Source organism: Pongo abelii, chromosome 14 (genome assembly GCF_028885655.2).
Source record: "Pongo abelii isolate AG06213 chromosome 14, NHGRI_mPonAbe1-v2.0_pri, whole genome shotgun sequence".
Taxonomy (NCBI): Eukaryota; Metazoa; Chordata; class Mammalia; order Primates; family Hominidae; genus Pongo; species Pongo abelii.
This window is the reverse complement of record NC_071999.2, coordinates 21,579,164-21,593,617: the sequence shown is the minus strand read 5'-3', so window position 1 is coordinate 21,593,617 and position 14,454 is coordinate 21,579,164. Positions and strand designations below refer to the sequence as shown.

General features: G+C 42.2%; 1 protein-coding gene and 1 non-coding gene across 5 annotated transcripts in view; both read right to left on the bottom strand.

Annotated features, from left to right (window-relative positions):
* Window positions 1–14,454, bottom strand: part of ZMYM2 (zinc finger MYM-type containing 2) — a 222,667-nt gene that overhangs the window by 203,220 nt on the left and 4,993 nt on the right. The gene's annotated exons all lie outside the window — the stretch shown is intronic.
* On the bottom strand, window positions 7,948–8,046 carry LOC112128662 (small nucleolar RNA U13). The gene has a single exon (XR_002911151.1). It is a non-coding gene; the product is annotated as a small nucleolar RNA U13 (small nucleolar RNA).

Here is a 14,454-nt window from a genome sequence, read left to right as displayed (position 1 = left end):
TGGTTCCTGTCTCTATAGGTTTACTTATTTGAGATACTTTATATAAATGAAGCCATACAGTATAAGATCTATTGTGTCTGGCTTCTTTCACTCACCATATTTTTGAGGTTCATTCATGTTGTAGCATACATAAATACTTCATTACTTTTTAACAATAATATTCCATTGTATTTATAGACCACATTTTGTTTTATCCTTTTGTCCATTAATGGATATTCAGGTTGTTTCCGTCTTTTGTCTACTGTGAATAGTACCATATAAAAACTGATGTATAAGTATTTATTTGAACATCTGTTTTCAATTATTTTGAGCATAAACCCAGGAATGAATTGCTGGGTCAAATGATAATTAATCTTTATCTTTTGAAGAACCACTCGTTTTCCACAGTAGCTGCTCCATTTTATATTCCCACTGGCAATTTGGATGTGAAGTGGCACGTCATTGTGGTTTTCGTGTTCTTTTGTTTTTGTTTTTGAGACAGGGTCTTAACCCTGTCGCTTAGGCTGGAATACAGTGGTACAATCACAGCTCACTACAGTTTTGACCTACTGGGCTCAGGTGATCCTCCCACCTCAGGCTCCTGAGTAGTTGGGATGACAGGCGCATGACACCATGCCCTGCTAATTTTTGTATTTTTGGTAGAGACTGGGTCTCACCTTGTTGCCCAGGCTGGTCTCAAACTCCTGGGCTCAAGTGATCCACCCACCTTAGTCTCCCAAAGTGCTAGGATTACAGGTGTGAGCTACCACGCCCAGCCAATTGTGGTTTTAACACTCATTTTTCTAATGACTAATGACATTGAACATCTTTTTATGTGCTAGTTGGCCATGTTTTGGAGACATGTCTATTCAAGTCCTTAATCCATTTTTAATTGAGTTGTTTGCCTTTTTGTCACTGAGTTGTAAGAGTTCTCTATACATTCTGGATACTAAACTTTATCAGATACACTATTTGCAAATATATTCTCCCATTATGAAGGTTGTCTTTTCACTTTCTTAGTAATTCCCTGGGATGCACAAAAGTTTTTAACATTGATGAAGTCTAATTTATTATTTCACTGCTCGGCTTTTGTATCTAAGAAAACATAGGCACATCCAAGGTCATGAAGATTTGCCTCTATGTTTTCATCTAAGAATTGATTTTAGCTTTTATATCTAAGTCCTTAATCGACTTTGAGTTCATTTTTGTATATATAATTTTTGTAAAAATATACAAATTTTTTTTTTTTTTTTTGGATACAGAGTCTCACTCTTGCCCAGGCTGGGGTGCAGTGGTGCAATCTTGGCTCACTGCAGCCGCTGCCTCCCAGGTTCAAGCAATTCTCTTGCCTCAGCCTACCAAGTAGCTGGGATTACAGGCGTGCAACCACACCCAGCTGATTTTTTATTTAGAATAGAGATGGGGTTTCACTGTGATGGCCAGTGTGGTCTTGAACTCCTGAACTCAAAGTGATCCACCTCCCTTGGCCATCAAAGTGCTGGGGTCACAGGCATGAGCCACCACGCCTGACCAAATTTCATTTTTTTTCTACTTGGATATTCATTGTTCTACTCTCATTTATTTTATTTTATTTTTTATTTTTTATTGAGACTGAGTTTCACTCTGTCGCCCAGGCTGGAGTGCAGTGGCAACATCTCAGCTCACTGCAACCTCCGCCTCCTGGATTCAAGGAATTCTGCCACCTCAGTCTCCTGAATAGCTGGGATTACAGGCGCATGCCACCACACCCAGCTAATTTTTAAATTTTTGGTAGAGATGGGGTTTTGCCATGTTGGCTAGGCTGTTCTCAAACTCCTGACCTCAAGCAATTCGCCCACCTCAGCCTCCCAGAGTGCTGGGATTACAGATGTGAGCCACCGCACCTGGCCCCCACCTCATTTGTTGAAGATACTTTTTTCCCCCAATTTGCCAGAGCAATTAAACAAGAAAAAGTAATAAAGGGCATTCAAGTTGTAAAGGTACAAATAAATTATCATTTTCCATAGATGACAATTTATATGTACAAAACTTTAAGATTCCTGGCCAGGCACAGTGGCTCACGCCTTTAATCCCAGCACTTTGGGAGGCCAAGGAGGGCAGATCACGAGGTCAGGAGTTCGAGACCAGCCTGACCAACATGGTGAAACGCCCCCTCTACTAAAAATACAAAAATTAGCTGGGCGTGGTGGCGCGTGCCTGTAATCCCAGCTACTAGGGAGGCTGAGGCAGGAGAATCACTTGAAACTGGGAGGCGGACGTTGCAGTGAGCGGAGATCATGCCATTGCACTCCAGCCTGGGCGACAAAGCGAGACTCTGTCTCAAAAAAAACAAAAAACAAAAAACAAACAAACAAAAAAAACTTTAAGATTCCTTGAAAAACTGTTACAACTAATAAGTAAATTCAGCAAAGAAGCAGGACGAAAAGTCAACATGCAAAAGTTAGTTGCATTTCTACACACTAACAGTGAACAATCCAAAAAGAAAATTAAGAAAACAATTCCAACAGCTGGGTGCGGTGGCTCATGCCTGTAATCCCAGGACTTTGGGAGTCCAAGGTGGGTGGATCGCCTGAGCTCAGGAGTTCAAGACCAGCCTGGGCAACATGGTGAAACCCCATCTCTATTAAAATACAAAAAATTAGCCAGGCGTGGCAGCATGTACCTGTAATCCCAGCTACTTGGGAGGCTGAGGCAGAAGAATTGCTTGAACCCAGGAGGCGGAGGTTGTGGTGAGCCGAGATCGCAGCACTGCACTTCTGCCTGGGTGACAGAGTGAGACTCCATCTCAAAAAAAAAAAAAAAAAAATCCAGTTACAAGAGCATCAAAAAGAATAAGTATATAGGAATTAAATTAACCAAGAAGGTGGAAGATTTGCACAATCAAAACTACAAAAACCTTGCTGAAAGAAATAAAAGAAAACACAAATGAATGGAAAGACATTCCGTGTTCATGAACTGAAAGACTTAATATTGCAAGATGTCCATATTAGCCAGAGAAATAGAGCCAATAGGATATACATAGATATATGAGTGTCTTTATTATAGGAATTAGTTCACCTGCTTATGGGGGCCAAGAAGTCCCACAATATGCTGTCTGAAAGCTGGGGAACTAGGAAAGCTGATGGTGTAATTCAGTCGTGGTAGGAAGTCCTGTGAACTGGAGGTGGTGGAGAGGGTACCCTGCTGGTCCTAGAGTCTAAAGGCCCAAGAACCAAGAGCTCCAATTTCTATGGGCAGGAGATTATGGTTGTCCTAGACCCAGGAGGGAAAAGAAAGAGAGGAAATATGCCTTTCCTTAATCATTTTGTTCTATTCAGGCCCCCAACAGATTGCAGGATGCTTATGCACATTAGTGAGGGCCGATAATCTTTACTCAATCTCCTGACTCAAATGCTAATCTCTTCTGGAAAGACCCTCACAGACCCATCTGGAAATAATGTTTTACCAGCTATCTGGGCATCCTTTAGCCCAAAGTGGCACAAAAAGTTGGCCGTCACAATATCGATACTACCCAAAGGAATCTGCAGATTTTATGCAATGTCTCTCAAAATCCAATTACGTCTTTTGCAGAAATAGAAAAGCCCACCCTAAAATTTATATGAAATCTCAAGGGATCCTGAATAGCCAAAACAATCTTTAAAAGGAACAAAATTGAAAGACTTGCTTCCTGCTTTCAAACTTACTATAGAGCTACAATAATCAAAGAAGTATGGTTGACATAACAGACACATAGATCAATGGAACAGAATAGAGAGCCCACAAGTAAACGTTTGTGGCTATGGTCAAATTATTTTCTTTTTTCTTAAATTTTGTATTTTTTGTAGAAAAATACAAAATGGTTTTGCCATGTTGCCCACGCTGGTCTCAAATTCCTGAGTTCAAGCAATTTGCCCACCGAAGCCTCCAAAAGTGTTGGGATTACAAGCATGAGCCACCATGCCCACCCTCAAATGATTTTCAACAAGAGTACTATACCATTCAAAGAGGAAAGGACAGTCTTTTCAACGAATGATACTGGGAAAACTGGATATTCACATGCAAAAGAATGAAGTTGGGACTCTTACCTTATAATATACACAAAAATTAACTCAAAATGAATCAAAGACTTAAATATAAGTGCTAAGCTATAAAACTCTTAGAAGAAAACAAAAGAAAATATTCATTACATTGGATTTGGTAATGATCTCTTAGATCTGACAGTAAAGGTACAGTCAACAGGAGAAAAAATTGACAAACTGGACTTTGCAAAAATTAAAAATTTTTTTGCATAGAAAGATGCTGTCAGCAGAGTAAAAAGGCAACCCACAGAATAGGAGAAAATATTTGTAAAACACATATCTGATAAGAGATTGATTTCCAGTCTATATATAAACTCCTAAAATTCAACAACAAAGAAACGAATAACCTGATTCAAAAATGGGCGAAGGGCTGGGATCAGTGCCTCATGCCTGCACTTTGGGAGTCCGAGGTAGGTGGATCACCCGAGGTCAGGAGTTCAAGACCAGCCTGACCAATATGGTGAAACCCCATCTCTACTAAAAATACAAAAATTAGCCGGGCATGGTGGTGAGTGCCTGTAATCCCAGCTACTTGGGAGGCTGAGGCAGGAGAATCACTTGAACCCGGGAGGCAGAGGTTGCAGTGAGCCGAGATGGTGCCACTGTACTCCAGCCTGAGTGACAAGAGCGAAACTCCATCTCAAAAAAAAAAAAAAAAAAATGGGCAAAGGAATTGAATAGACATTTCTCCAAACAAGATATATGAATGCCAATAAGCACATGAAAAGATGCTCGACATCTCTAATAAATAATCAGAGAAATGCAAATCAAAACCACAATTGGATACCACCTTACATCAATTAGAATAACTACTATCAAAAAGCTACTACCGGCCAGGTGCAGGTGGCTTGCACCTGTAATCCCAGTACCTTGGGAGGCTGAGGCAGGCAGATCACTTGAGGTCAGGAGTTCGAGACCAGCCTGGCCAACATGGTGAAACCCTGTATCTACTAAGAAATACAAAAATTAGCTGGTTGTGGTGGTGCATGCCTGTAGTCCCAGCTACTTGGGCAGCTGACGCAGGAGAATCGATTGAACCCAGGAGGCTGAGGTTGCACTGAGCTGAGATCATGCCATTGCACTCCAGCCTGGGCAACAGAGCAAGACTCCATCTCAAAAGAAAAAAAAGTAATCAAAAAGTAATCAGTGTTGGCAAGAATGTGAAGAAATTGGAACCCCTGTGCACTGTTGGTGGGAATGTAAAACGGTACAGATGCTGTGGAAAATATCCAAAAATTTAAAATGTAATTACTATATAACCCAGTGATTTCACTTCGGTGTATATAGTCAAAAAAATGAAAACAGGGTCTTCAAGATATCTTTGTATACTCACATTTATAGCAGCATCATTCACAATAGCTAAAATGTGGAAGCAACCTTAGTGTCCTTCGGCAGGAGTGGATAAGCAAGATGTGGTACATACATACAATGGAATATTGTTTAGTCTTAAAAAGGAAGGAAATTTGGACATATGCTGCCACATGGATGAACCTTAAGGATATTACACTAAGTGAAATAAGGCAGTCACAAAATGAAAAATACATAATATTCCACTTACATAATGCTATGGTTTGGATATTGTTTGTCTCCAACCAAAACTCATGTTGAAATCTGTTCCCCAATGTAGTAGTGATGAAAGACAGAGCCTAGTGGGAAGTGTTTGGGTCATGGGGATGGATCCCTCGTGAATAGCTGAATGCCTTCCGAAGGAGGCAGATTCTTACTCTCACAGGAATGGGTTGGTTCCCATGAGAGTAGGTAGTTAAAAGGAGTCTGGCTTCATTGGGTTTTTCTCTCTCTTGCTTTCTCTTTCTTTGTGATCTCTTTACACATGCCTACTCCCTTTCCACTTTCTGCCATGAGTGCAGCATGAGGTTCTCACCAGAAGTGAAGCAGATGCCGGCACCATGCCCCTTCAACTTCCCAGCTTGCAGAACCGTAAGCTAAATAAACTTCTTTTTTTTTTTTTTTGAGACGGAGTCTCACTCTGTCGTCCAGGCTGGAGTGCAGTGGCACAATCTCGGCTTACTGCAAGCTCTGCCTCCCGGGTTCACGCCATTCTCCTGACTCAGCCTCCTGAGTAGCTGGGATTACAGGCGCCCGCCACTGCGCCCAGCTAATTTTTTGTATTTTCAGTAGAGACGGGGTTTCACTGTGGTCTCGATCTCCTGACCTCGTGATCCACCCGCTTCGGCCTCCCAAAGTGCTGGGATTACGGGCGTGAGCCACCGCCCGGCCAATAAACTTCTTTTTAAAAGAAATTATCCAGTCCCAGGTATTCTGTTTAGCAACATGAAATAGACTAAGACACATAAGGTACCTTGAGCAGTCAAATTCATACATACAGAAAGTAGAATGCTGGTTGTCAGGGGAAATGGGGAGTTATTGTCTAATAGGTATAGAGCTTCACTTTTTGCAAGATAAGAAAAGTTCTGAAAATGGGTGATGGTGATGGTTACACAACAATATGAATGAAGTTAGTACCATTGAACTGTACACTTAAAAAGTTAATAAATTTTATATGTATTTTATCACACTTTTTGAAAAATTTTAGGCCAAGCGATGTGGCTCACACCTGTAATCCTAGCACTTTGGGAGGTCGGGGCAGGCAGATCACTTGACGTCAGGAGTTTGGGACCAGCCTGACCAAAATGGTGAAACCCCGTCTCTACCAAAAATATAAAAACTTAGCCAGTGTAGTGGCATGTGCCTGTAGTCGCAGCTACTCAGGAGGTTGAGGCAGGAGAATCACTTGAACCTGGGAGGCGGAGGTTGCAGTGAGCCGAGATCGTGCCACTGCACTCCAGCCTGGGTGACAGAGGGAGACTCCATCTCAAAAAAAAAGAAAAAAAAAGAGTCAGGCATAGTGGCTCACACATGTAATCCCAGCACTTTGGGAGGCCAAAGGCGGGCAGATCACCGGAGGTCAGGAGTTCGAGACCAGCCTGGCCAACATGGTGAAACCTCGTCTCCACTAAAAATACAAAAATTAGTGGGGCATGGTGGTGGGTGCCTGTGATCCCAGCTACTCGGGAGGCTGAGGCAGGAGAATGGCGTGAACCCGGGAGGCAGAGATTGCAGTGAGCCGAGATCGCACCATTGCACTCCAGCCTGGGCGACAAGAGCAAGACTCCGTCTCAAAAAAATAAAAAAAAAAAAAAAAATAAGAAAAAAGGACACTGGAGCCAACTTTATTTATTTATTTTTAATTTCAGATTCAGTGGGTACATGTTTAGGTTTGTTTCGTGGATATTTTGTGTGATGCTGAAGTTTTGAGCTTCTATTGAACCTTCATGTCACCCAAATAGTGAACATAGTGAGCAATAGGTAGTTTTTCAACCCTTTTCCCCTCTTTTCCTCCCGGCTTTTTAGAGTCCCCAGAGTCTATTGTTCCCATCTTTATATCCATGTGTACTCAGTGTTTAGCTCTCATTTGTAAGTGAGAACACCCAGTATTTGGTTTTCTGTGTTGGTGTTAATTCATCTAGGATAATGGCCTCCAGCTGCTTCCATGTTGCTGCGAAGGAAACAATAACATAATTTTTTTTTTTTTTTTTTTTTTTTTTGCGATGGAGTCTTGCTCTGTCGCCAGGCTGGTGTGCAGTGGCGTGATCTCGGCTCACTGCAAGCTCCACCTCCCGGGTTCAAGCGATTCTCCTGCCTCAGCCTCCCGAATAGCTGGCACTACAGGAGCGCACCTCCACACCCAGCTAATTTTTGTATTTTTAGTAGAGACAGGGTTTCACCATGTTGGCCAGGATGGTCTCCATCTCTTGACCTTGTGATCTGCCCACCTTGGCCTCCCAAAGTGCTGGGATTACAGGTGTGAGCCGCTGCGCCCGGCAATAGTGTCATTATTTTTTATGGCTGCATAATATTCCATGGTGCATATGTACCAGATTTTCTTTTTTTTCGGTAATGTGCCAATGTCATAACAAGGTTTGCGGGTGGCACATCTCACACATGCGGGTGAACACCCAGTTCTCACACTCATGAACTTCAAAAGGATCCCAGATTTTCTCTATCCAATCTGCTGGTAGAGGGCACCTAGGCTAATAACTTTGCTTTGATGAACATACTAGTGCAGATGTCTTTTTGGTAGAACAATTTATTTTCCTTTGGGTATATACCCAGTAATGGGACTGCTGGCTCAGGTGGCAATTCTATTTTTAGTTCTTTGAGAAATGTCCAAACTACTTTCCACAAGGGCTGAACTAATTTACATTCCCACCAACAGTGTATGAGTGTTCTCTTTTTTCCATAGCCTCACCCACATCTGTTATATTTTGACTTTTTAATAATAGCCATTCTGACTGGTATCTCATTATGATGTTAATTTGTGTTTCTCTGATTATTAGTGATGATGAGTATTTTTCCATATGTTTATTTGGAGCCAACTTTAATAGCTCTCACTAGCTGTAGTAGGCTTAATAATGGACCCCAAAGCTATCAGGTCCTAATCCCTAAAATGTTTTCTTACATGGCAAACATTTGCAAATATGATTAAATTAAGGAGTATGAGTTAGGGAAAGTGTGGAATAATCAGGATGGGCTCTAAAAGCAATCACATATATTCCTACAAGAGGGATGCCAAGGGAAAGTTGACATCCAGAAGAGGAGAAAGCAATGTGACCATGGAAGTGAAGATTGGAATGAGCCAGGCAATGTGGATCACATCTCTAATCCCAGCTACTTGAAAAGCTGAAGTGGGAGGATCTCCTGAGCCCAGGAGTTAGAGACCAGCCTGGGCAACATAGTGAGACCCTCCATCTCTAAAGATAAATAAATACATAAATAAATATTAGCTGGGTGTGGTGGTGCACACCTGAAGTCCCAGCCACTTAGAAGACTGAGGTGGGAGGATCCCTTGAGTTCAGGAGTTTGAGGTTGCAGTGAACTGTGATCACGCTACTGCACTCCACCCTTGGCGACAGAGCAAGACTCCGTCTCAAAAAGAAAAAGAAAAAGAAATAAAGAAAATCAAGTCCCAGGTTCCACCTCATAGGTGATTCATAAGTATTTGATGAATGAGTCACTGACTTGGGAGACCTAAGACACTTACTCCAGCTCCTGGAGTGGGAGGAAAGAGGTCCTTTTGAGAGGCAACAACCAAAGTTGCAAGAGCCTTTAAAGATCACCTAGTCCCACCCACTCTCCACCCCCAAACCAAGATTTACAGATGGGAGAAGTGATCCTGGAGAGGTGAAGTCCTTGCCCAACGCACTCTGTGGCACAGATGGGCTGGAACCCTGGTCTACATAACAACCAAGTCAAGTTTTTATTGAGTACCTACTGGGTGCCAGGCATGGGGTTGGGTGTGGGAGGCCCAGATGAGTATGGGGTGAGCCCAGCTGTACCTTTCTGCCTTCCTGAGAGCAACAGGAAAGAATGGTTCAGACAGGAAGATGCCTCTGACGTGGTGGTTCTCAAACTGGAGAGGACAACAGCATCACCAGAGGAACATGTTTAAAATAGACTCTGGGCTGGGTATGGTGGCTCACGCCTGTAATCCCAACACTTTGGGAGGCCAAGGTGGGTGGACCACAAGGTCAGGAGTTCGAGACTAGCCTGACCAACATGGCAAAACCCCGTCTCTACTAAAAATACAAAAATTAGCTGGGCGTGCTGACACGTGCCTGTAATCACAGCTATTCAGGAGGCTGAGGCAGGAGAATCGCTTGAACCTGGGAGGTGGAGGTTGCAGTGAGCCAAGATCACACCACTGCACTCCAGCCTGGGCGACAGAGCAAGACTCTGCCTCAATAAATAAATAAATAAATAAAACTGACTCTGTCTAGAAACCACTGGCCTGGGCTCTTCAAAACTGTCAGTGTCATGAGAGAGGGAAAGGCCGAGGGGCCATTCCAGATTGAAGGAGACCTAAGAGACACGGCAAGTAAATGCAACACCTGTTCCTGGACCAGATCCTGGTCAGGGGAGGAGGATCGTCCACAGTGGAAAATATTGGGACCATAGATACAATCTGAATACTAGATAATATTATTCTATCAGTATGAGTGATACTTGCTCTGTCATTATGGCTGCAATGCTCTTGTTCTTCAATACATGCTGAAGATTTAAAGATAAAGAGATATTATGCCTGAAACTATCTCCAAAATTAAGTATGGGCCTATAAAAGGGATTTTATTTATTTATTTTTTGAGGTAGAGTCTTACTCTGTCACCCAGGCTGGAGTGCAGTGGTGTGATCTTGGCTCACTGCAACCTCTGGCCTTCTGGGTTCAAGTGATTCTTGTGCCTCAGCCTCCCAAATAGCTGGGATTGCAGGCACGCACCACCATGCCCAGCTACTTTTTGTATTTTAGGTAGAGAGGGGGTTTCGTCATATTGACCAGGCTGGTCTAAAACTCCTGGCTTCAACTGATCTACCCGACTCAGCCTCCCAAAGTGCTGGGATTACAGTCATGAGCAACCGCGCCTGGTCTATAAAAGGGATTTTAAAGCAGATGTAACAAAACATTAACAATCAGAGAATCTGAATGAAAGGGTAGACATAATTATTCGTATTGTCTTAAATACAACTCCGTAAGTTTGAAATTTCTCCTTTGACCTTGAATTGTTTTGAAGTCCACTTTTTTATTTTTTATTTTTAGATGGGGTCTCACTCTGTTGCCCAGGCTGGAGTGCAGTGGCCCGATCTCGGCTCACTGCAAACTCCACCTCCTGGGTTCAAGCAATTCTCTTCCCTCAGCCTCCCAAGTACCTAGGATTACAGGCATCCGCCACCATGCCTGGCTAAGTTTTGTATTTTTGGTAGAGACAGAGTTTCACATGTTGGTCAGGCTGGTCTTGAACTCCTGGCCTCAACTGATCCGCCCGCCTCAGCTTCCCAAGTGCTGGGATTACAGGCATGAGTCACCGTGCCTAGCCATGGAGTCCACTTTTAAAATTAATAAACAAATCAGAGGATGGGCACTGTGGATCACTTGAGTTCAGGAGTTCACAGCCAGCCTGGGCAACATGGCAAAACCTCATTTTTATTAAAAAAAAAAAAATTAGCCAGACATGGTGGCTTACACCTGTAATCCCAGCTACTCTAGAGGCTGAGGTGGGAGGATCACCTGAACCCAGGAGGTCAAGGATGCAATGAGCTGTGATTATACCATTGCACCCCAGCCAGGGTAACAGCGTGAGACCATCTCAAAAAATAAAAATAAAATAATAATAATAATAAATCTATGAGTCTGCTTAAAATTTTCTACACATGTGCATTTTAAAATTTCTCTAAATATTACTCTCTTATTTTTTATTATTAACTTTCCTTTGTGCATTGCAGTCAGGGAATGCCATGTGTACATGATCCATTCTTTAATATTTGTTGAGAAATCCCTTATGATCCAGTTAGTATTCAGTTTGTGTAAATGTTTCACATATTGAAAAATTAGTCATTTCCTCATTATTGGGTGCAGATCAATTTTTTACATTTAGTATAAATTAAAGCCATATATGTACTAAACAGATTTTTTTCTGTGTGACTTTATGAAAGTGTAGCATAATTATGGATTTTTCAATTTCACCATATAGTTATGAATGATTCCATATGTAAGGTGCATAGAGTTTCTAAACTGAGCTGGGCATGGTGGCACATGCTTGTAGTCCCAGCTACTCAGGAGGCTGAGGTGGGAAGATTGCTTGAGCCCAGGAGTTGGCTACTGCACTCCAGCCTGGGCGATAGAGCATGACCCCATGCTCTATCAATGAAAATAAAAATAAAAATAAAAATAAAATAAAAACAAAACCCTTAGAATTTTCTAGTTAATTGTTCTTTTTTATCAATAAGTAATCTTTCTTTTGCCTAGTAATGCATTTTGCAAAAATGTCTACTTTATATATTATTGTTGTTTCACTTTCTTTTGCTTAATATTTCTCCAGTATACATTTTTTATCTCTTTACTGTTATTATAATTTGCAGCATATCATAAACCGTACATTGCTATCATTTTAAAAAATCCAGTCTTCAAGTATTTCTCTTTCAATAGGCAAGCATAATGTCTATTCATATTCGTTTTTAGCATTTTATTTTGTTTTCTATTTTTGTTTTGCTTATTTTTTTTCTCCTTTCTGCCTGTGACAGTTTAAACATGTGTCCACATATTCTCTGGTACTTTTCCATTTAATTTTTACTGCCCAATTCCCCTCTGCTTGTCTTTGGGAAGCACTTAGTAACTTGCTTCTAAGGAGTTCAATAGAAATGACAGTGTAAGGCCGGGCACAGTGGTTCAAGCCTGTAATCCCAGCACTTTGGGAGGCCGAAGCGGGTGGATCACCTGAGGTCGGGAGTCGGAGACCAGCCTGGCCAACCTGGTGAAACCCCGTCTCTACTAAAAATACAAAAATTAGCCAGGTGTGGTGGCTCATGCCTGTAATCCCAGCTACTAGGGAGGCTGAGGCACAAGAGTCGCTTGAACCTGGGAGGCAGAGGCTGCAGTGAGCCGAGATCGCACTACTGTGATCTGTGCACTGTGCCACTGCACACCAGCCTGGGCAACAGAGCGAGACTCTGTCTCGAAAAAGAAAAGAAAAGAAAAAGAAAGAAAAGAAAGAAAAAAAGAAAGAAAGAAAGAAAAAGAGGGAGGGAGGGAAGGAAGGAAGGAAGGAAAGAAGGAAGGAAAGGAAGGAAGGAAAGAAAGAAAAAGAAAGAAAGAAAGAGAAAGAAAGAAAAAGAGAGAAGTAACAGTGTATGGTCAGGCGCAGTGGTGCACACCTGTAATCCCAGCACTTTGGGAAGCTAAGGCAGGTGGATTGCTTGAGCTCAGGAGTTTCAGACCAGCCTGGGCAACTACAAAAAATACAAAAATTAGCTGGGTATGGTGGTACATACCTGTAGTCTCAGCTACTTGGGAGGCTGAGGCAAGAGGATTGCTGGAGCCCAGGAGGCGGAAGCTGCAGTGAGCTGTGACTGCACCACTGCACTCCAGCCTGGGAGACAGAGAAAGACCCTGTCTCGAAAATAAATAAATAAAAAAGGCAGTGTACCACTTTGGAGACAACCAGAGAAGAACTGAAGCCTCGTGCTAATAGCCACATGAGTGGGCTTATAAGCAGATCCATCAGCCCCTGTCAGGCCTTCATATGACTGCAGCCCTGGCCTACATGTGGACTGCAACCTCATGAGAGACCCTGAGTCAGGGCCACCCAGGTGAGCTTCTTCCCAGTTCTTGACCTACAATAACAGACATAATAAATATTTGTTATTTTAAGCCACTAAGTTTTTAGGTAATTTGTTAGGCAGTAATAGACTATTATCCTGCCTCCTGTGTGATTGTTCAAGTATTCTTTTTCCCATCACTACTAATTTTATTTTATTTTTTTTTTGAGACAGCATCTCCCTTTGTTGCCCAGGCTGGAATGCAGTGGCACAATCACGGCTCACTGCAGCCTCAACCTTCCGGGATCAAGTGATCCTCAGCCCCTCACTCCTGAATAGCTGGGAATACAGACATGCACCACCAAGCCCAGGTAATTTTGTTGTTTTTTTGTAGAGACAGGATTTTGCCATGTTGCCCAGGCTGGTCTGAAACTTCTGGGCTCAAGTGATCCACCTGCCTCGGCCTCCCAAAGTGCTAGGATTATAGGCATGAGCCACCACGCCCGGCCAGTACTAATTTTTTATTCTTTTAGTAGCTATGGTTACATAGCTAATATATATTTGATTTTAAAATACCTACTTACATACATGCTCTTCTCTTACAAAATATAAGAACTTCAGAATATCTTAACACTGATTTCTTTTTCCTATACTCCATGTTAATATTTTATATACTTATAGAACATAACTTAAGTTAAAAAAAGAAATCAATAAAAATAGAAAGTAAAATGAAACAAGTAAAACTTGTGTATCCAGTTGGCAGCATAACGATCTAGCAAGAAACGCCATCTGACTTTACACACTTCAATTTACTGTGCATAGTAAGTTGGAATTTCTCTAAGGAAAAAAGTAACTGTAAACTAAGTTTAAATTATTTTTATTAATTGTATTGTGGGTGGTATTTGTGTGTATTTTTATTCTGTGATAGTGGCATCTATGTGTAGGATAAAGCAAATAAGATTTATGGTCCGGGTGCGGTGGCTCACGCCTGTAATCCCAGCACTTAGGGAGGCTGAGGAGGGTGGATCATTTGAGGTCAGGAGTTCCAGACCAGCCTGGGCAACGTGGTGAAACCCCATCTCTACTAAAAATACAAAAATCAGCCACGCATGGTGGCAGGCGCCTGTAATCCCAGCTACTCCAGAGGCTGAGGCCCGAGAATCGCTGAAACCCAGGAGGTGGAGGTTGCAGTGAGCCGATATTGCACCACTGCACTCCAGCCTGGGCAACAGAATAAGATTCTGTCTCAAAAATAATAATAATAATAATAATTTGGTTCTATTTTTGAGAACTGGACTATTTGGCATGA